The sequence below is a fragment of the Macrotis lagotis genome, chromosome 6 (genome assembly GCF_037893015.1).
Source record: "Macrotis lagotis isolate mMagLag1 chromosome 6, bilby.v1.9.chrom.fasta, whole genome shotgun sequence".
Classification (NCBI taxonomy): Eukaryota; Metazoa; Chordata; class Mammalia; order Peramelemorphia; family Peramelidae; genus Macrotis; species Macrotis lagotis.
In genome coordinates, this window is record NC_133663.1 from 102342818 (window position 1) to 102365583 (window position 22766).

Below are 22766 nucleotides of genomic sequence, written 5' to 3' on the forward strand. Positions count from 1 at the left end.
TCCTCTCCCCTTTACTTTTTTCGCCCAAACAAGTCTATCTATATTCATGGGGGGGGAGGGGTATTTTGTTTACTTGTAAACAAGAATATTTTAGTAATGTAAAAAAAAATTTGTACAAAATGAGAATAAAAAAATAAATTAAAAAAAAGAATGAAGGACAAACATCACTTTTAATTTACTATTGCCTTGGCTACAATTTTGAGTCCTTCCACTTTTTGAAAGTTGTGTGGAATGCTCTTTCTCTTGGTGTTTTTAGTCTACCTCTTCAATGGTAGATCCAGAAGAAGCACCTCCCAATGGGGCTGCTCCACCTCCTGGAAAATCACTGAGCATGCCTTCTGCCATTCCCGCTGCACTCTGGTACAGTTTAGTAGTTATGGAGTTGCAGATATTCTTCAATTCTTTCTGCTGATGCTGAAATTCTTCCTTTTAAGAAGCATGACTCTCATCCAGCCAGTTGATTATTGCATTACATTTGTCAAGGACCTTCTGTTTGTCTTCATCGCCAATTTTGCCTTGCTTTTTTTTCCCATCCTCTTTGGCAATCTTCATGTTGTAAGATTTAAGGGAATTCTGAGAAGACACCTTGTCTCTCTGCTTCTTATCCTCAGCCTTGCATTTCTCAGTCTCCTGGACTATATGCTCAATGTCTTCTTTTTCCAAATGACCTTTGTCATTGATGATGATGATCTTGTCTTCCTTATTTGAGCTCTAATCCATAGCAGATACCTTTTGCATCAATTTCAAATGGCTCTTCCATCTGAGGAAAACCCTTGCATGCTAGAGGTATTCCTGTGAACTCAAACTTGTCAAACAAATTGTTATCCTTTGTCATGGCTCTCTTACTTTCATAAACCAGAATAAGGCTTTTTGTCCAAATATGTGGTAAAGGTCTGTATTTTCTTGGTGGGAATAGTGATATTAGGTTTGAATATCACTCCACCAGCAGTTTCAATTTCAATGGAAAGAGGAGTGACATCAGCAAGTCCTGCACATTCTCAGATTTATCTCCCATATAATAACAGCCTAAATATCTGTACCATAGGCAACAGCCTCATCAGTATTGTTAGTCTTGTTGAGTTTCTTGACATTGAAGAAGTCTTGCAAAACTTCGGGATTTGGGGGGGTGAAATTGGAACAACTCACCAGGATGAGGTCATGAACCTGTGATTTATCTAGCCGGGCATCAATTAGGGCCTTTCCCACAAGATACAGGATGGAAGAAATCAGCATTCAGTTCTTTGAAATAGGGTCAGGGGATTGAGGTATAGAAAATGATACCTTCATAAAGGGAGTCAATCTCAATATAAGCCTGGGTTCTGGAAGAGAGAGTATGCTTTGCACATTCACAAGTGGAGCAAAGATGGCAAACAGTCCTGTTGATCTCATTGATGTCCTTCTACTTTTTCTTGAATTCAGCAGTGAAATGGTTGATCATATGAATATCAAAGTCCTCCTTACCCAAGTGGATGCCCCCAGCTGTGGACTTCACCCCAAAGTTGCCATCTTTAATGAAAAGAATGAAGACATCAAAAGTACCACTTACAAGATCAAAGATCAACACATTCTTTCTGGCACAAACCTTTTTGTCCAAGTTATAATCAGTAGCAGCAGCAGTTGGCTCATTGTTGATTTGGAGCCCATGGGAGACCAGCAATGGCTCCAACATCTTGGGTAGTCTGACACTGGGAATTGTTGAAATAGACTGGTATTATGACCACAACATTTGTGACAGTCTTCCCAAGGTAAGCTTCAACTTAAGTCAAGAATAATTCTACATAAAACTTTTGACCTGCCATTTTTCTCCTCTTAGACCTTAGGCCTACTTGCATCATTTATTGTTCTATGAAACATATATTCTATTTTTCAGCTTTTTCACTTACAATGTGTATGTGCCTTGGTTATTGCATAATCTCTAGGAGTCTGTCTTCTCATCTATAAAATGAGACATGATGTCCAACTCTAAATCTGTGATTGAGTAATGATCCCTGAGGCCAGTTCTTCAAATTTTCTTTGCCTATTACAATCTTTCAGAACTATTAGTTTGATACATTGACTCATTCTACTCTTCCCATTTAATTATATCATTAATGGTGATTAATGGTAAATAATAATCACCAAATAACTTTTAGTAAAAAATATCTTCAGAATATATGTTAAGTCACCCAGAATGAGAAAAAGAATTTTGGTTAAGAGTTCTCTGGGAATTAATAGGTAGATTATTAAGATGCAAATTCAACTTTTTGTTCTCATAAATGATTTATTATGAACTCCAAACATCAACAAAATTAAGCATACTTATCTTGATTTAGTCATGGACAAATGAATTTGAGCACATAAAATGTCTATAAATCACAAATTAATTATATTACTCTGTCTTCTTTATCAGAATTTTTTAATTGTTCCTACATACATCAAGATACATTATTTCTTTGACATAATTATAGCCATTAGACTCTATTCTTCTGTTTTTACTTTTATTACTTCATTTTATTTAAAATAGAACTTTACATTATTCTTATATGTACTTCATACATATAAGTGCTAACCATCCAATCATATTTCTTCATTAAATTTATATAATGCAGCTCTTTATTCCAATCCATATTCTTTGTCTAAGAAATAATACTCTTCATGAATATCCTTGAACATTTAACTTTTCCCTGACTCCCCTGCCACTTTTTTGAGAGAGAGAGAGAGAGAGAGAATTCTACTGCCACCATTCCAACTAATCCAACCTAAAATCCAGAAACTCAACTCCCTGTTTTACCTCCAAGGTAATGATATTTATGCACCCTTTTCCTGGCTCTTCCTCATGCCTGGAAGAATTTCGTTCCTGACCATTCCTTCTTGGAATCTCTAGCTTCCTTCAAAAGCGCACTGCAATTACTTTCTTCTGTACAAGGACATGTCTCCCTGTAGTGCAGTCTCTTGAATCACTTTGTACTTATTTTGCATGTGAATGTGTATGCATACATATACACACATGAGTGCAAATATTTTTGTTTTTATGTTTACAGGTATTATTGCTCATTCATTTTGGTTGTGTCTGATTCTTCGTGACCCCATTTGGGTTAAGTTCTAGAGTCTTTTGTCATTTTCTTCTCTATCTTATTTTATACATTAAGAAACTCAACCAAACAGCAGTAAATGATTTCTTTAGGGTATCACAACTATTAAGTATCTTAGCCCAGATTAAAAGGTGGGTCTTCCTGACTCCTTGTCTAGCATTCAAGCATGGTGACCCTAGCTGACCATTTTTGTATGTACAAACACACACATATAATTTATATATAAATATATATATATATATGTATACATACACATATGTATAGCTAGATCTCTGTCCATATATATATATATATATGTATGTGTGTGTGTGTGTGTGTATTTGTGTTTTACATGTTATCTCTGTGGACAGAATATTCTGGTCTTGATGGCAAACCTATTACTACATTGTCTTTGCAAGCATCTAATGGAGTGTTTGGGACAAAGTAGACACTTAATTAAGGTTTGTTCAATCTGTGTTCCCCACAATTTATTCATCTATTTCCTGCCAATATATTATTCTCTTATTTATTTTATTTGCTTTTTATATATTTCAGTTTTGATTAGTCTTAATTTCTTTGTTTTCATTTACTATTCAATTATCTTTTTCTATTTATTGTCCTCTCTTTTCTATTTGTTGCTCTTTTAATGATGTTTCAACATTTATGTCCAAAGAACTTTTATCCCAGGTTGGTTTCTATTGCAGAAGTTCTTTAAGATGTTTAAGTCTGATTTCCTCATCTCTGGGATGGGTTATGTACCATTATTATAATAATCATATTTTGGGGGTTATAGAGAAATGGTAAAGATTTGCTTTTTTAAGTTACTATTCATATAGGACTCTACCTTGGAATCTTTTTATTCTTTACCCTTTCATTCTGCCTTTTATTCCATTCAAGAAGAGTTGTTAGTGCTGTTTTAAAAACTTTCAGACTTTATTGTGATGGATGTCCTTATGTCAATTTTTGTCTCTTTTACCAGTCTCACATGCTGAAGGAGACTTTCAATGAACAGAGGTCAGGTGGTTGAAGTCTGAGATTAGCCAAGTTGGATGGTACAGTGGCGGCCACTGATGAGACAGAACACTGGAGAATAGCAGCTGAACAGTGTGATATCTTAAAAAGACATTGACTTGGGTCTCAGAATACCTGTATTTTGACCACTAGTTTTCTAGGATTCCTTTCAGAATAGCTGGCCCCTTAAACTTTTACCAAACATTTCTTATATGACAATTTGACCCTTTCAAATACATTCAGCTGTGGATTGATTGAACAGAACATTCGTTAATTCATTCAACAACCATTTATTATGTGCATAGATTTTTTTTTTTTGTGCTTACATTTTATAATTCCTTTCTTTCAGTACTGTTTTGCTTGAGGTCACACTCTATGCATGGGATTTAGAAGAATTTATTTTCATTTCTCCAAAATAAAAGTATGAGTTTATATAATTTTCATTACTTTGCTTGAATTCAAATGGTTTTATTTTATTTCATTTTTTTTTTTAGTTTTTGCAAGGCAAATGGGGTTAAGTGGCTTGCCTAAGGCCACACAGCTAGGTAATTATTAGGTGTCTGAGGCTGGATTTGAACTCAGGTACTACTGACTCCAGGGCCAGTACTCTATCCACTATGCCACCTAGCCGCTCTCATCAAATGGTTTTATTTTAATAAGCATTTATTCTATCAAAATAACTATGAGATATGGTTAAAACAAAAGTTTGAAGTTATAGTTTAGGCATTGAGATAATAGTGACCTGAATCTAATCTCAAAAATTTAACTTTCCTGAAAATGCTTAAAAACAACATATATGTAAATTTCATCTTTAGTGTGTTCTATTTGTTGCAATATTTTTGTTACTATTTTCCAATATACATATTTTTTGCAAAACAAAGTTTTTTGATTGATAGATTTTGCTGCCTAAGAAGATTTTTATGGATATATTTTATTTTTAATAATATAATATTCACACATTCAAATTTGAGCTGGTTATATATTCTTCATATTTCTAAATGCTAAAGAAAGAAATATTTGCCTTTTAATTTTAATTCAAATATGTATTCTATTAAATATAATAAATTTATACAAATAAATATTTCTGAAATTACTCCAACCTATTATTTATCTGATGGAAAAAGCATGTTTGAGATAAATACCTCTACTGCCTGATCTCAAAACAATTTTAATGATGTGTTTGTCAGAATATTTTTAACTTTGATTGCAAATTCTGAAGAAAAATCTTATAGCCCTTTGTCCATGTCTACAAGTAAATACTTCTAGAAAAATTTTCCTTAATGATACAAACTGTGTATTTACAAATTGCTTTTATTAACTTTTCCCACTTCTGCTCTTCCAAGATGATGTTCACATTCAATATGAAATTATAAGTTCATTATATTCTGCTTGAAAATTGTGAAAAAAACAAATAAATAGCAAAAACTAAGGCAATATAGGGGAACAAAGACTATTCAAGAAAACAAAATGTTATTTTCTTTATTCTAGATGAATTGTGAATATTAACTTGTAAATACCAGCAGGAGAACCAAGTGAATAAGGGGGTTAAAAGTAATAACATATCTATTGTGAAACTGACTCATTTTCATGGGAAAATAATTTTCCTTTCTTTTCTCCAAATTTTAAAAACCTGGGTTAAAGACAACCAATTCACTCAAATTGTTTCCATCCATCCATTACCATTGCTTCTACCCTAATGGTTGGTCAATCTGTATCAAAGTTAAAGTTGCCTCATTTTTACTGCTTTTCAACTTCTAGCTTTAGCTTTTCTTTTTCAAAATAATTTATATGCTTCAGTCATTACTTTTTTATATTTATCTAATACCTTCTCTTATTATTAATAAAATTCAAAAAATAATAGTCTTCTAAAATTCTCTAGTAGCTACCCTCAGGCTACAATTGAAATATTAAAAATTATAATAATTCTAGTTTCTTTTCTCCATTGCACCCTATTCTGAATTTTTCATCCTATTCCTCCCACAAAAGAGATAACGTTTTCATATATATATAAATAGAATTGTAAACTGCTTGTTTTTAAAGTATGTAATAATGTCAACTCTCTTCTGTCTGTGCTTCCTTCTGAAAATACTTCTTTTTGCTGTATACTTTTGAAAATATTCCAATTCTCTCTTTTTTTCCCTTTATTTTGTTCTTTTTTTCTTGCACTAAATATAACCAGAAAAAAAGAAACCTTGTACTAATAAATATAGTCAAACAAGATTAATCAATACTATCTTCATATCAAAAATCCATATGTTTCTTTCCTCACTTTGTGTTCATGATCAGGCAGGATATGGATGACATGCTTTATTTTAGCTTTTCTGATGGCATGAATGGTTACTGTTTTGAATTGGCATTCTGAAGTTTTAGTACTTGTTTTTCTTTGCAGTCTTGTTGGCATTATACAAATTATTCTCCTAGTTCTGCTCATTTTATTTTGAATTGTTTTCTACTTTGCTGGCTTTTCTGAAATTAGCATTGTTTTTTTGTAACTTCTTTTTAGTTTTCCATTTGTATTTCAGTTTCTACTTTACTCTGTTGTTTTCACCAATGCTTCTAAGTCCTCTTAAAGGTCCATTTTTCTCCTATAAGATCATACTGAGTTTTTCAGGAAAAAAATTTTAGATTGCAGTCCTTTTGTTTTTTGCAGTAATGAATTTCAAGATATTTTCTCATTTATTATGGAAGCTAGGTCTTGTGTTACCCTGACTTTATTTCTTTGTACTTGAAATCCTTTTTCAATACTTGTAGAATTTTTTTTTTTTAATACATATAACTCTGAATTTTGGTTGTGACTTTTCTGAGATTTTTCTTTTGTTTTGCATTCAGGAGCTGCTCCATTGACTCTGTCTTTGTTTTACTCTCTGATCCTAATAGATCTGTGTGGTTTTCATTCAGGATTTCTTTCTTGAATTATATTATCTATGTTGTTGCTTTAACTACAGTTCTAAAGAAGACTAATATTTTTAAATTCTTTTTCCTTTATGTTTTTCCAGGATTTTTTGTTATTTTCATGAGATTTTATATATATACATATATATATATATATATGTATATATATAATTTTCCTCTAATATTTGCTTTTTCATGAAGAAATAGTTTCCTTTTGTTATAATCTGACTTTTAAGAAATCCATAATTTGGGTCAGGTTAATCTTTTTTTTCAAAGCTATTTAATTCCCTGATATTTTTCTTTCATATAATTTTTTATTCCTTGTTTCATTTTTTTCTAGGTATTCAATGAATTTTTTATGGACTCACACACATATGTACATATATATATATATATAATATATATATATATATATAGAACATGCACATATATATATATACACGTGTATATTATATATATATAATATAAACTTATGCATAAATGTATATTCCATTTTGAGTCTCTGCTTAGTGTTAAGTCCTTACTCTCTCCTAGTTTGTATACTTGGATAGCTTAGGATCTAATCTAGTGCCTTCCTATGATCATTATCTTCTTTAATTTACTCATCTGCCTCGCTTTAATACCTATATAAGGCTTCATGTCAAAGTTTTCACTGATCTAGTGAATCCTATGTGGTCTCTACCAGGATTACTCAGATTCTTCCTCTGATCACCATCTTCTAAAGTTAGCTGTGACATCCCCCCCTCAAACTCTGAAAATTAGACTGGTGGATCTTCCAAACTCTATGTAATATAATTTATCTATACATCTACCTCTGTTTTTCTGAATGTTTATCTAATATATTTTAATTTAAACATTTTATAAGAAAAACATTCCTTGAAGAGTTCAGGTAGCTTCCATAGAAGTTCAAATTAAGACTAGACTGTAGCTTAAGGCCTTTGTGCACTGTAATAAGAATATTTCACCTTAAATATTTTCACATATACCTCCATAAAACCCATACATTTGAGGATAGCATATTTCACATGATCTGTAAATAAAGACAATTTAGTTAATAAAATGGCTGCTAGGGTTAAACAATCAATTACTGGAGTCTAAAGTTTTATACATCTAGGCTAGTGGTTCTCTAATTATACTCTAGAAAGAAGAAATGCTCCAACCTTAAAACACTGATTGACCTGCTGATTGTATTTTCATTATTGTCCCAGTTTACATGAATACTTCTTATTTTATAGCTTCTCCTGGTTTACAATCCCAGGTTCTAGAGGTCATTTTTGATGAAAGAATCTTTGAACATCCATTATCAACAGACACTGAAAAGATTAAAACTGTCACTTCCAGAAGTACACATTGACAGAAAACTGTTATTTTTTGAGTCTAATTTTGTTTTCAGAAAGTGTTTAATACAACACTGTCCATCATGTAGTTATAGAAGGCCTAAATATGGAAGCTAATTTGAAAGCACTCAATGTCAACGTTATGTCACCTACCAATTATTGTATATTGAAAGCAAACTGAATGGCATATACTTTTACCACAGATTTTCTTTTACCACACAAATTTTCTTCTCATGGTAACTTTCCTTCAGCATTCCTCTTCATGCTCCCCATTCTGTAGCAATGATTTTTGTATTAACTTAAAATCTTTTTTTTAAGATCTCTGTCAAATACTGAAGATACTTTTCAAATATATAGTTTTCTTTTTATAAAGTCATTTTAAAACAAATAAAAGATCTATGTTGAATCCGCATTAATCAATCTAAATTCTGTTCTTATTATACATGTAAAATACGTATTAAATCATATAATAAGAATGAAGATTTTACCAAATATTGATCTACTCAGTTTCATTCACTTTTGTTCAGGGTCAGCATTATAAGGTAATGATCCTGTTGTAGCATACACATTACTTTTGTCCTTTGTGGTCATAAACTTGATCTTAATTCACTAGAAACAGAGTAGCAAATTCACATTCATCTTATGTTAAGTGAGAAAACAAAAGAATTGGTTTGAATTATCCAAATTAATCATTTATAACTATTTGAAAAGAATCTGCAGTTGGCCTTGAAGAGTGGTACTGAATACTGAGAGACTGGAAAAGCTGGTCGTGTCAAGGGAATTTAATTTGATTCTTTGTGAATCCTGAAATAGCCAGGGAGATTCTTAACTGTGCTAATAGAGGTTTCAATTCAGATATTGCCTACAGAGAGAGTTTCACCTTTCAGATCATGAATCTCTAAAAGGAGAAAATACTAAACGGTTCTAAGAATCCTTCCTAGTAAATGTACCCTGCTGAAAATGATAGGCTTCACTTACTGAAGTACAAGATGGAAAAGAATTACACCCATGCCTCAGTGATATCACCAGTAAATAAGCATTGAGTTAAAAAAATTAAAAAATAAGTTTTACTGATTTTGTTTTAACATAATGGCCATATTTTGCCTACATAGCAATTTATCTTGCCTCCCAATTCCCTGTCAATAAACCATCCCTCAGAACAAAGAAAAATTTCAAACAAAACTAACTGGTGCAGAAACTTTGTCATCTTGTATCTGATATATTCTGTTCCCACAATGTCTTAGTGCTCCATTGGAAGGACAAAGTGATTTTTCTTATTTCTTCTCTTTACTTTAATATATGTCTCAAGTCTTCTTCTGTATCTCAACTCTCTACTCCAACATACATATTGTTGATGTTCCCTTGGGTATTTCAATATCCTAGTTCTTCAACTGATTCTTCTTCCATTAGCTACCCTTCCAGTACAGTTCAGCTTCACCCAGAGTTTCTCATATCTTTGTTTTAGCAAATATTCTACTTCCATTTCCAAAGAAATTTTGAAATTTCTTTGTCTGATCATAATATTGTATCATTTGATTTTTCTATATACTCTTAGACTGTCTAATCCTAGAATAAAGAATTTGTTTTTTTCCAATCTCTCAATAACTTCCCAGGTCATTATCTCCGTTCAGACTATTTTCTCTGTACTTCCCAGTCTCAATTGTCATGTGATACAGGTTCATCTTTGCACTATTTTATACTATCAATCCATTCATCCTCTTGTCCTATCTTAGACTAGCCCTTGTCAAACCTTAAACTTAAATTACTCCTTCATTTGTGTTGGTGCTTTTTATTCATGGGCTGCTGAGCCAAAGTTGACAAAATCATGAAAATATACTGGTAAGATCCACCAAAAAGTTAAATTATCTAATTTTAAGTGGAACCTTCCTGCAACAAGGTAATCCTTCAATTTCTCAAGTCTCTTTAATTCATGACAGTGACCACTTCAAATCTCTTCTCCTTAAATCTAGCATTATTTCTCCTTACCCTGTCAGCTGAGGACCTCACCTAAATTTTCAAAGGGGAAAAAAAAGAGTCCATTTAAAGAGAGTCCCCTTTTACCTTATAATATCTGCCTAATATCTTTCATAGTCTCTTTCATCACTTCAATTCCTATTGAAGATTTGATAACTCTCCTTGCTTACTAATATTAGTACTCTATATTTCCCCCCCACACACACATCTTCACTTTTTAATTATTAAATCTCTGATTTAACTATTGCCTATATGTGCTTCTTTCTCTTATCCAAAATAAACAAACGACAATCAAAACAAAACTCCTCATGTTCCTAATCTCATTAGCTACAATCTTCTATTTCTCTATCTCTGTAAATTTGAAAAAGTTACAATACGTTTTTTTTTATTTGTCCTCCTCTTGGTCTCTTATAAATCCTCTTCATTTTGATTCCCAACATTATTCAAATAAACTGTTCTTTCCAAATTATCAATAATCCATTATTTGTCAAAACTAATGATCCTGTATTCTCATTTCTCATCTTTCTTGACTGTTCTTGGAATTTTTGCTACCATTAATAAGCTCCTGCTAGATACTCTTATTCTCTTTGAATTTTCTTGACACTACTCATTAGTTCTAACTTAAAAAAAATATTTATTTTCATCAATATGTACATGAATATTTCCAAATTACAAAATTTCCTTCCACCCACCCCCTTCCCACCCCTTCACCTCAGCAGGGTAACAGTCAGGTTAGCATTTTACATACATATTTTGTTAAACATGACTACAGATTAATTGTTTTCAGTATGAGGAAATAGGATTAAGGGGGAAAGATACATAAGAGAGAATTTTTATAAAATGTTCATCAGATTCAGAAGGGCTGTTTTTTTCTTAGTGTTTTGTTTTATTTTGTTTTTCTTCCTCTGGATGGGGATAATATAGTCCATAACTGGTCAAATGCAGTTGTCCTAGATCTCTGGACTGCCAAAAGGAGTTGCTTCCATCAAGGTTCTTCATCTCATAATGCTGTTGTTGATGTGTACATGGTTCTCTTGGTTCTACTCCCTTTATTCAGCATCAGATCCTGTAAGTAATTCCATGCTTCTGTAGAGTCTGGCTCTTTATGATTTCTCATAGAACAATAATATTCCATAATATTCATGTACTATAACTTATTTAGTCATTCCCCAGTTGATGGCCTTTCCCTCAATTTCCAATTCTTTGCCCCTACAAAAAAGAGCTACTATGAGTATTTTGGAATATGTAGGACTTTTCCCATTTTTTTTTGTATTTTCTTCTGGATATAGACCTAGAATTGGTATTGCTAGGTAAAAGAGTATGAATAAGGGGTGGCTAGGTGGTGCAGTAGATAGAGCACCAGTCCTGGAGTCAGGAGTACCTGAGTTCAAGTCTGGCCTCAGACACTTAATAATTACCTAGCTGTGTGGCCTTGGGCAAGCCACTTAGCCCTATTGCCTTGAAAAAAACTAAAAAAAAAGAACAATTTCATTGCTTTTTGGGCATAGTTCCATATTGCTCTCCAGAATGTTTGGATCCATTCACAACTCCACCAGCAATGCATCAGTGTCCCAGTCTTCCCATAACCTCTCCCAACATTGATCATTTCCCCTTTTTCTCATCATTTTTTTCATGATTATATATACCTTTAATTCCTTCATTTGAAAACTTTTCATATGCTTTGATCATTTATCAATTGAGGAATAACTTGACACCTTATGCATTTGATGCTGTTCTCTATATATTTTAGAAATGAGACCTTTGTCAGAACTCCTGGTAATGAAGAGTGTTTATGCTTTTCTTCTAATTTTGGCAGCACTGATTTTATTAGGGCAAAATCTTCTTAATTTAATATAGTCAAAATCATTCATTTTTCAGTTTATAATGTTCTATAATTCTTTGAAGTCATAAATTTATCCCTTTCCCATATATTAGACAGATAAGAGTATTTTTTATTCTATTAATTTATCTATAGTATCTCTCTTTATGTCTAAATCCTGTACCCATTTTGATCTTATTTTGGTATAGGGAAATGAGAAGTTGATCTATGCCTAGTTTTTGCCATATCAGTTTTCCCAACATTTTTGAAAATAGTGAGTTCTTATCCCAGAGACTGATGTCTTTGGCTTTGTGAAATAGTAGATTGCTGTAGTCATTTATTGCAGTTTCTTTTGAACCTATCCTAATCTACTGATCCATTATTCTATTTCTTCACCAGTACCAGACAGTTGTGATGACAGTTCTTTCTAACTTTAAAGTTTCATTTGCTAGATTTTATTTATGTAACATTTTCATTATATAAATAGCTTAGTCTTATCTTTAGGTATAATATTTGACAAATTTCAATTTTTTTTTTTGTTTTGTTATTTTTTTTAAGGTTTTTGCAAGGCAAATGGGGTTAAGTGGCTTGCCCAAGGCCACACAGCTAGGTAATTATTGTCTGAGACCGGATTTGAACCCAGGTACTCCTGACTCCAAGGCTGGTGCTTTATCCACTACACCACCTAGCCGCCCCAATTTTAATTTTTTAAACTGTTGCTTTACATAACTATTTATATTTTATAATGCATTTATGACCTTGGATAAGTCCAGAGGTGACTCAATGGATAAAATACTGAGTGTGGAATCAAGAATCAAGGGCTTGCATATTAAGATAACAAGGATCCTCCTCACAGCTCCAGAGCAGAGGGGGAATGCCTGTGGTCATCTATATATCAAAGCATAGGCTAGAGAAAAGAGCAAAAGACGTTGGAGGAATAAGGTCCCAGTGGGGTGTCCCCCCAAACCCCCCAAACCTTGGAAGTGCTTTAAATTAGTCTTGGGCTGAGGGAATGAGTAAATGAGTAAAAATGAGTAAAAAAAAATGAGTAAAAATGAGTAAAAAACAGAAAAAGAAGAATTACTTTGGTCCCATAGAAGATCAAAATGCATACTCAGATGAAGACAAAATCAAAGCTTCTATATCCAAAACCTCCAAGAGAAATAGAAAATGGGCTCAGACTATGTACGAGTTCAAATAAGATTTTGAAAAGCAATTAAGGGAGGTGGAGGAAAAAATGGGGAGGAGAAATGAGTCAGATGCAGAAAAATCATGAAAACCAAATCAGCAGTTTGGTGGAAGAAATATAAAAAGAATACTGAAGAAAATAACATGTTAAAAACCAGTTTAGGCCAAATGGAAAAAAAGCAAAACAAAAGGCAAATGAGAATAATGCCTTAAAAAGCAGAATTGGCTAGCTGGAAAAGGAGATAATGGTCTCTGAAGAAAATAATTCCTTCAAATTCAGAATGGAACTAAAGGAAGCTGATGACATCATGAGACATCAGGAAGAAATAAAACTCTTCCCAAAAAAAGCCAAAAATTAGAAGAAAATATGAAATATTTCATTGGAAAAGCAACCAACCTTGAAAACAGATCCAGAAGAAATAATTTAAAAATTATTGGGCTACCTGAAAGTCATGGCCAGGCAAAGAGCCTAGACTTCATTTTTCAAGAAATGATACAGTAAAATTGCTTTGAGATCCTAGAAGCAGAGGGTAAAAGAGAAATTGAGGGAATTCACTGTCACATCCTGAAGAGATCCCAAAAGAAAAACTTCCAGCAATATTATAGCCAAATGACAAAAATCCCAAGTCAAAGAGAAAATACTAAAAATTTCCAGAAACAAACAATTCAACTACCGTGGCTCCATAGTCAGGATTATACAGGATCTGGCATCATCTATATTAGGGGCGTGTAGGGATTGGAATATGATATTCCTGAAGGCAAAAGATCTTGGTTTACAACTGAAAATCAACTACCCAGCAAAATTGAACATCCTCTTTCAGGGGAAAATGGACTTTCAGTGAAACAGGGGACTTTCAAACTTCCCTATTGAAACAACCAGAGCTGAACAGAAAGTTTGATCTTCAAGTACAGGAGTCTGGTGAACCATAGAGGGGGTGGATGAGAAAGACTGACTATGAGGAACATAATGATATTGAACTGTTTGTATTCCTGCATGGGAAGAAAATACTGATAACTCATATGAACTTTCTCATTTGTAAGAGCTGTTAGAAGGAGAATATATAGACAGGGCATAAGAAGGAATGGACTATAATGGTATAATATAGTAAAAATATGGAGTTAATTGGTGATAAAGGTAAGTACTGGGAGGAAGAAGGAGCTAAGATATTTCATATGAGTCAAGAAAAAGCTTATCCAATGGAGTGGAATGGGGGAAAGCAAGGGAGAATGAGTGAACCTTCATTTTCATCAGAAATAGTTCAGAGAGTAAATAACATACACACTTAATAGAGTTTAGAAATATATCTTATCCTAAAGATAAATGAGAAGAAAGGGATGGGATAAGGGGGGAATGGGGGGAGGGAAGGGAGGAATAGGTGATAGCAGATAGGAAAGATTGTGGGAGAGGGTACTCAGATACAATACACTTTTGGACAGGGACAGGACGAAAGGAGAGAGAAAATAGAATAAATGAGAGCAGGGTGGAATAGATTGTAGATAAATACAGATACTAATAGCAACTGTGGGGAAAATATTGAAGCAACTTCTGTAGTAGACTTATGATAAAGAAGGCAACACATCCCAGAGATAGAGCCATTGGAATTTGAACATAGACTGATGTACATTTTTTCTCTCTCTCACTGTTCTCATCCTCTTGGGGAGAGGAGGGTTTATGTTTACTCTTATAACTAAATTATTACAGTAACATAAAATAAACCAAAAAAGGGAAAATAAATATTAAAAAAAACCCTGGATTAAGATTCTTGATAACCTTGATGGAATGAAGAAGAAAGCAATGAGAATGGTGGAAAGTTTGAATCTGTGACATTCAAGGATTAGTTTTTGTTTTGTCTTGTTTTGCATCTTCATTCATTTATTTGTTTATACTTTATTGATTTTCACATTATTATAATAGTCTTTTTGTAAAAGTAATCAAAATCTCCCTTTTCCCCACACTGATAGGAAAAACTTCAAGAAAAATAAAGTGAGAGAAAAAGGAAAAAAATGTACTTCAGGCAAAGTTTTGATACCATCAGCTCTGTCTCTAAGATGTATCATATTCTCTACCATAAGTCCATCAGAAAATTTGCTTCAATATTTTTTTCCATGCTTACTATTGCTAACTGAATTTCCCTCCATTTTATTCCTCACCATTTTCATTTATTTTATTCTCTCTCTTCTTTCACTTTGTCCCTCCTCAAAAGTGCATTATAGCTGACTACATTCTCCCTCAATCTTTTCTCTCTTCTATCACTTACACCTCCCTCCACTCTCCCGTTCCTTTTCCCCATTCCTTTCCTCTGCTATTTTCCTTTTGGATAATATTGATTTCTATACCTTATCAAGTGTGTATGTATTTCCATTCTGAGCTGCTTTTTCTTTATTTTTTTTTAGGATTTATTTTTGAAAGGCAATGGGGTTAAGTGGCTTGCCCAAGGCCACACAGTTCGGTAATTATTAAGTGTCTGTGATGCCAGATTTGAACTCAGGTACTCCTGACTCCAGGGCCAGTGTTCTATCCTCTGCACCACTTAGGTGCCCCATCTAAGCTACTTCTGATGAGAATGAAGCCTCACTCATTCCCCCTCATCTTTTCCCCCTTCCCGTCCAATTCAAAAGCTTTTTCTTGACTCTTTTGCATGAAATATCTTGACCCCTTCTACTTCTCCTTTCTCTTTCACCCAGTACATTCATTCTTTTATCCATTGACTTTATCTTTATATTATACCTTCATATTCAGCTCCCTCTTGTCTATATGCTCCTTCTAATTGCTTTAAGAAATGAGAAGATTCATATGAGTAATCAGTATTCTCTTCCTACACAGGAATACAAGCAGTTCAACATCACTAAATCCCTCATTGTTAGTCTTTCCCATCTACCCTCTCTATGCTTCACCTGAATCCTTTACTTGGAAATCAACCTTTCTTTTCAGCCCTGTTCATTTCAAAGGGAAAGGATGAAAGAACCCTATTTCATTTTATGTTTTTTTCCCCCCTTGAAAGATGTTCACTTTTGCTGGGTAGATGATTCTCAGTTGTAATACAAGGTCTTTTGCTTGGATATCATATTTCAGAATATCATATTCTAAGCCCTATGATCCCTTAATTTAACCCCTGCTAAATCTTGTATAATCCTGACTTTAGCACCATGATACTTGAATTATTTCTTTCTGGTTTCTTGTCATATTTTCTCTTTGACTTGGACATTCTGGAATTTGGTTATAATATTCCTCGGAGTTTTTTTGGGGGGAGGGGTCACTTTCAGGAGATAATTGGTGAATTTTTTCTGTTTTACCATCTGTTTTTACAATATCAGGGCAATTTTCCTGGAGAATTTCTTGAAAAATGTAGTCTAGCCTCTTCCTGGTCATGACTTTCAGGTAACCCAATAATTTTTAAAATAGCTCTTCTAGATCAGTTTTCCAGGTCAGTTGTTTCTCCAATGAGATATTTCATATTTTCTTCTAGTACTTTTTTTTATTCTTTTGGTTTTGTTATATTATTTCTTGATTTCTTACAATTCTATCAGCTTCCCTTAGCTCCATTCTAGATTTGAAGGGATTATGTTCTTCAAAGAGCATTTGTATCTTCTTTACCATCTGGTCAGTTCTGCTTTTTCAGGTATTCTTCACCTCATGGACCTTTTGGATTGCTTTTTCCATGTAACCCTGGTTCATTCTTATCTTTTGTTATCAAAGAAGAACAAAATGACATCACTTTGAATCAAATTACAGTTTATCTAACTGTGGCTATCAAATAAATACAAGCTTGGAATGCTCTATCACAGGTTGTGCATAAATAATCCATGTAAACATCTGAAGTGGGTATTCTAAATTTATTTATGGCATGTTTCTTTTGTACTGCTTCAATTCTTGCTTCTTAATAGAATGTAGCACTCTCAGTGATGAGAGCATGCCATACTGGGTGGTCCTGTACCAGTGTCTCCCATGTTGTACAGTCAATGTTAAAATTCTTCAACTAGAACTTCAGGGTGTCTTGCTATTTTCTGGATCACTTGGTATCTTCTGAATCCCTTGTGAACTCTTGCCCTGTGTGAGTTCTCCATAAAATAGTTTATAGACAAGCATTTATCTGACATTCAAGGAAGACTAGTATTTTGTGGTGAGGGGTGTTGAGTCCTCTTCACAGTTGCTTTCCAAATTTGATGCCCATCTGAGCTACCTAACTCTCATCTGTGGCTTCAAGACACTGCAGCATGCATAGTGCTCACACCCCAGTAAATTGTTTCAGCAGGTGGGATAAACCAAGTTGAAGGTAACCTAGGTAGTGTCAAACTTATCAGTGGTTAATGGAGGTTGTTTATCCCAAGCATGTGAACTCTTCCACTGGTGAAATGGGCAGAGGAGAATAATTTGTTCCAACAACATGGAGCAAGCTGAAGCAAGGGCTGTGAGGCACTAGTGTTTGTTTAGATATCAAAGACACCAAGGTCTGCATCTAAAGCCATCACCACTTGTCTTGACTCTGTCATGCTTACTTCATCATGATGACTTTGGAAGAGAGTGAGGTGGTTGACTTTGTGCAGCTATACCTCACTAAAATCCAGTTTATCTACACAAAAAAGACATCAATCATAACCATTCTGCAAAGTCCTGTGGTGATGGGCAAGTGATGAAGCAGCAGGTAGAAATACACTGGGAGATATAATCACAATCCTGCACACAAGTGGCCCAGGTCATAAGGTCATTCTCCCACTTGAAGCAGCAGTGGTATTCAGCAGTCCCTTGAGAGACTAAGCAGGCCTTTTAAGGCCTAGTGTGAGGAAAGGATTAGAAAAGATGTCCTAAAAATTGTCTGCTTTCCCTACCCTAGTCTAATTACTGCAGCAGGTTTGTTAGAATGCTAGACACAAAAAAAATCTAAATCTATAAAAACTTCTTCAAAGAAGATTCCACTCACCTTTCATTGGTACATGGAACATGCATACACTCATAGACAACACAAGATCCAACAGACCTGAAAAACAAATAGCTCTTGTGAGAGAACTCAGCAGGTATGGTATACAAGTAGCAGCCCTGAGTGAAACAAGTCTGGCAAATGAAGGTTGGTATTGGATACACAATTTTATGGAATGGCTGCCATGAAGCTAGTGTAGATTTTGCAAACAGATCTAATCTAGTTAACATTCTAGAATGCGTACCAAAATCTATGAATGGCAAGCTCATGATAATGAGATTACCACTTCCAGGGGAAGGCCATGCCATTCTCATCAGTATCTATGCTCCCACCTTGATGAACACTGATGAAATAAAGAAAAATTTACTGAAGACCTGGAGACCCTTATCATCATTGTACCAAAAGAGGACAAGCTTAAAATTGCATGTGGGTTTTCAACATGTTATTTTCTACAATTTTTTGACTCTCTTCCTCCCAGCTGCTGGTTTTCATGATTTTTTCTGCATCCCTTTTATTCTCTTTACAATTTTCCTACTACTTTCCTTACTTGATTTTTAAAATCTTTTTTTTTGGGGGGGGCTAGGTTTTTTTTTTCAAGGCAAATGGGGTTAAGTGGCTTGCCCAAGGCCACACAGCTAGGTAATTATTAAGTGTCTGAAGCCGGATTTGAACTCAGGCACTCCTGACTCCAGGGCTGGTGCTCTATCCACTGCACCACCTAGCTGCCCCTGATTTTTAAAATCTTTGTTGAGCACTTTCATAGTTTGAGATCGATTTTTATTTTTCTGTGAGGCTTTGGTTATAGAGGCTATGACTTTGTCATCCTCTGAGTGTGGATCCAACATGGGACCAAAGTCATTATCTGTGGTTAGAGTCTTTTTCTTCCATTGTTTACTCATTTTCCCAGTCTGCATCGTAGTTTTAATGTGCTTCCAAAGCTTAGTGTTTTCCGGACACCTCCCAAGGAATCTTAATTCCTCCAATGTCTTATGAGAGGCTCTGTCCACTCTCTTGTCTGTGCTCTGGTCTGTGGATGACCACAAACACTCCTCTTTGCCCTGGAACTGTGACCTGCTCCACTATGGTAGAAGGGGGGGGCGCCCAGACTTGGGCTTGGACCTGAGTATGGGCAAAGTAGCAGACTCTTACCACATGGATAGCAGAGAGATCTCTGCAGTCTCTACTGACCTCCTTACCTTGCTTGGGTTGAGCACTGGAAGCAGTTGCTGGATGGCTCTGCAGGCTTGCTTTCATTTCCAAGGTAGAGTTTGTGCTGAGCACTGGGCTCCATGCTTACTCTGGTGTGCTGGAGTTTTCCCACTGACCTTCCAAGTTGTGCTTGGTGATGCCTGGGTTTGGAGGTCTGGATACTCCTCCCTCTGCCATGAGTCCAGGTGCCCCCAGGGATCCAGGCACTCAGTGGGCTGTTCCTAGAAGGTTGTAAATGGGGTTGGTTGGCTCTGGATCAGAGAAGCCCTATTTGAGCTGTGGCCCCTTGCAACCTCAGTGGTACAGACTCATCCCATGGATTTTCCAAGTTGTCTTGGACTGGAAAATGGTTTAACTCAATCTTTTTGTAGGTTTTGAAACTCTAGAATTTGGTTAGAGTCATTATTTAAAGGTATTTGGAGTGGTCTTGGAGGGAGCTTCTGGGAATTCTTACCTTTACTCCATCATCTTGGCTCTGACACCCCCAACCCCTCAAGCATCAGTTTAAGAAATCAGAATGGTCAACTTGAAGAAAGAAGAATTAGTATGGGTGGCTGAAAATATGGTTGCTATTTTCAATTTTTTGATAGGCTATTTTTGGATTATTTTACCCTTTTTTCATCTCTCTATCCAATTAATTAATTATTCATTACTTCACTTATTCATTTCATTGTTTATTCATTGAGGTGGGCAATGAGTACCAGTCAAAAAAGAGGAAAAATTAGGCTTGAGGTCAGAAAAAAAGAATGTCCCAAAGACTCTAGCTCTCCAAAAGTAGAATGCATTGCCTTTGGAAGAGGTTGGAAGACCACTTTCTGAGTATGAAATAGTCTTGATTACTCTCATGAATTGGTTACCATAGATGACCAAAGAGGCTTCTTACTAAAAAATTAAAATTCTCTAATTTTGTGAATATCATTATCCTTTTTAAAATAGATAACTATTAAAGATACAATGAAATGTATTGAGTCTTTATATAAATTGGTGCAGAATGGGGGGAAAAGGCTGAAAAGAAAAACTTTACTCTGGCCACAACAACTTAAAGGACAGAAAAATCATACAGCAAAAATAATTCATAAGAATGAAGAATTACTTGATTCTATCTTACTATAGTTGATGTATTATTTTCTCTTTAATTATTTGGAAAGTAAAAGAAGGATAATGTCACACAGTCAATGGAAAAAAATTTTCTCATTTCATTGTCTTCAGATTTTCATTTTGGTTTTGTTTATTTTATTTTGTGAGTAATTTTTTTGGAAAACATTTTATTTAGTCGCAATTCTGGTTCATAATTTTGCTTGTCATGTCTATCTTTGGTTTTCATTTAGATAGTTGTTTTTTTCAGTTGCTATAAATTAATACAAATTTACCAATCAAAAGTTATTTTGTTATAGAAGGTGTTTATATATATATATATATATATATATATATATGTACACATATACATATAAATATATGTATATGTTTTATACCTATATAAATACATGTTAAAATGGGAAAAATAATTAATCCTTACCAAAAAAAAGTCAGAAAATGCCCTTTTCATAGTGAATTTCAACAACTTTCATGAACTATTAGTAGAGTTCACTTCAGTGAAGAAATTTCTTTCTATGTACCTCATTGACTGTGACCAAAGAAGAGAGATAAGAGTAGGCATTATGCTGATTAGCAAATTTGTGACTTTGGTAGCCAGATTCTGATTCAAAGGAAATTATTCTTTAGTCTGAGGTAATAGAAATTTGATGGTCTTTAATTTTGTTACTGTTTAAACCTGATGAACAATATAAATTTTCTAAATAATAGTGCAATTCAATTTAAGGTATTGTTATAAATTTTATAATTTTAACAACATTTATCAATAGGTCCATTTATTATTCTATTAAGAAATATTTTTTCACAAACAGCAGCATTTCAGTTAAAATAATTGATATTGCAAATATTATTCATTATTCATTATTTTGTCTTGTTTAAGAAATGACCACTTTACTATAAGATATATGCTCTCTAGTCCACATGAGACAAATTGAATTCATCTATATGAAGATTGTTTTTTGTACCAAATTGTAATTGATTTTTCAAGGAACTTAACATTTTAATGGAGGAAGACACCTCATGAAAGGGAGGAGACAAGATAGAGAAGTCCAATGAGTTGACAGTGGAGCCAAGAAAGGAGTAAGTGTGAATGGTTTGGACAGTATCTTAAATGGTGCTTGTGCTAAGAAACTCATTAATTGAAGGAGGAATTTCTTGGGTGGAGGCATCTCCCAGACTGAAAAAGCTTCTGAGGCAGAGGCATAGAAAGTCTGGACAGTTAGAAGCAGAAATGATAGAGGAAGGATGTGTGTGTGTGTGTGTGTGTGTGTGTGTGTGTGTGTGTGTGTGTGTATGTGTGTGTATACACATCATAGGATCATCATTTTAGAGCTAGAAGGCATCATACAGGTCATTGAATCCTCTCCCCTCATTTTCACAAATGATGTCTTTTTATATATTACTAAAATATTATTGTTTAAGAGTAAACATAATACTAATAAATGGATACTAAAAAATAGTAACCACTCCCCCAAAATATAGACCCTCATGAGCAATAAAGTAGAGAGAAAAAAATAAAAAAATAGAAAATAATAATAAAAAGTGCTTCAGTTTATGTTCCAATGCCACCAGCTCTGTGGCGTGTGGATCACATTCTTTATGATAGGTTCAGCACAAAATCTACTTCCATATTTTTCCACTGTTGCCATTGCTGATCACAACTTCCTCCATTCATACCTCCTCACTATCATATATTGTATTTTTTCCTCTCCTTTCACTCTGTCCCTCTTCTTAAATGTGCTGTAGCGTAGCTCTGTGATGTAGCAGATTGATCACCAACCCTGGAACCAAGAGGCCCCGAGTCCACATACCACCCCTATGGCCTAGCAATTACCCAGCCTTGTGGTCCCAGACAGGACATCCAATCCCAGACCCTTGCAAGAAATAAAAATGAAGATGTGTTATATCTGACCACTTTCCCCCACAGTCCACCCTCTCCTTCATCACTCACATTCTGCCTCTCCCCTGTCTATACCCCATTGAGTATATATGCTCTTTCCTCTCTGAGTCACCTCTGATGAGAGTGAAGATTCCCTCATTCCCCCTTGCTTTTCCCCCTTGCATATCATTGCAATAGGTCATTGCAATAAAAAATCTTATTATGTGAAACATCTTCTCCTATTCCACCTCTCTTTTCTCTTATTCCCATTACATATCTCTTTTTTGCCATTGAATCCAAGTTTACAATATATTATATCTTCAAATTCAGTTCTCTCCTGTACTTCATCTATAAAACCTCTTTCTACCTGCTCTATTACATGAGAAGATTCATGATATC

General features: G+C 34.3%; 1 pseudogene; it reads right to left on the reverse strand.

The window, feature by feature from the left end:
- Positions 1-252: 252 nt before the first annotated feature.
- On the reverse strand, positions 253-19478 carry LOC141492169 (heat shock cognate 71 kDa protein pseudogene; annotated as a pseudogene).
- Positions 19479-22766: the final 3288 nt, after the last annotated feature.